General features: G+C 45.2%; 1 protein-coding gene across 12 annotated transcripts in view; it reads left to right on the top strand.

Annotated features, from left to right (window-relative positions):
* LOC113208782 (trichohyalin-like) overlaps window positions 1–1,084 on the top strand; it is an 84,981-nt gene that overhangs the window by 27,809 nt on the left and 56,088 nt on the right. The window lies entirely within an intron of this gene.

The following is a 1,084-nucleotide window of genomic DNA, read 5'->3' as shown; positions in this document are numbered from 1 at the left end:
CAAATTTCTTGTTGCACACAGAACACTCGAATGGCTTCTCTTCTTTGTGGGTTTGAAGATGTTTCCTTAGGCCAGAACTTTGGATAAATTTCTTGGTGCACACAGAACACTTGAACGGCCTCTCTCCCGTGTGGGTTCGGAAGTGTACACGGAGACCATCACTTGACGCAAATTGCTTGTCGCACACAGAACAGTCAAAGAGGATTTCTCCAGTGTGCGATCGGTGATGTGTTCGGAGAGTAGCACTTTTCGCAAATTTCTTGTTGCAGACAGAACACTGGAACGGCATTATTTCTCACTGGTGGTTTCGGAGATGAACATGGACACTAGCTTAAGTCTTTATTGATGTACACACAGAATACTGGAACGGCTTCTGGGTAGAGAAGATGACCTTTTGTTTGGATGTTTCTCGCGCACGTTGATTCTGTAAAGTAGAGAATATTTATCTAGTACACTAATAACATTTCTAATTTGTTACTAATGTACTGAAATTACTGATTTGATTTTCGTCTCCACTCTTAATGCCGCTCTGAAACCTGAAACCCTAGCGAGCACTCCAACTTTCCCAAAATGCAGCTTTTGCCAAACCTTTTCCATTATATTTTGTCGTTTGTAATGATACGAACTGATCTATTACTATTTTATGGAGAGCCAAGGGAAGGGGTACATACCGTTACGATTTTAATTCAATCCGATGTGTGTGCCCGTGACTGCTTTGGCTGGTTGACGCGCCTCGACTGCGCTCTCCGCCGTGGTGGTCGCGCTGTCCGGTGTCGCGTCCGCACGGCATTCCGCGAGGATTGCACTTCAGGTCCATGTGTCTGCCGCTTCATCATGGCTGCATAGCGCGCACTATGGAAACCCAAGTGTCTACATGTATGCTACATGTCTATGTATCTCCTGAATACCCACTGCAGGAGTTAGTGTGTACATGGCCATGTGCACCCTTATTTGGCAGTAGCCCTACCAAACCCTACCCTAGAGTCCTAGATTTGGGAGTTGACCCACGACCGGAGCTGTTGACGCTCATAATTCCCAAACCGTTCAAATTAGATTTATGTACAAATTTTAAGCTTTCTACTGA

Source organism: Frankliniella occidentalis, unplaced genomic scaffold (genome assembly GCF_000697945.3).
Source record: "Frankliniella occidentalis isolate FOCC.00 unplaced genomic scaffold, Focc_3.1 Scaffold65, whole genome shotgun sequence".
NCBI classification, from domain to species: domain Eukaryota; kingdom Metazoa; phylum Arthropoda; class Insecta; order Thysanoptera; family Thripidae; genus Frankliniella; species Frankliniella occidentalis.
The sequence above is the reverse complement of the archived record's forward strand: the minus strand, read 5'-3'. Positions and strand labels throughout refer to the sequence as shown.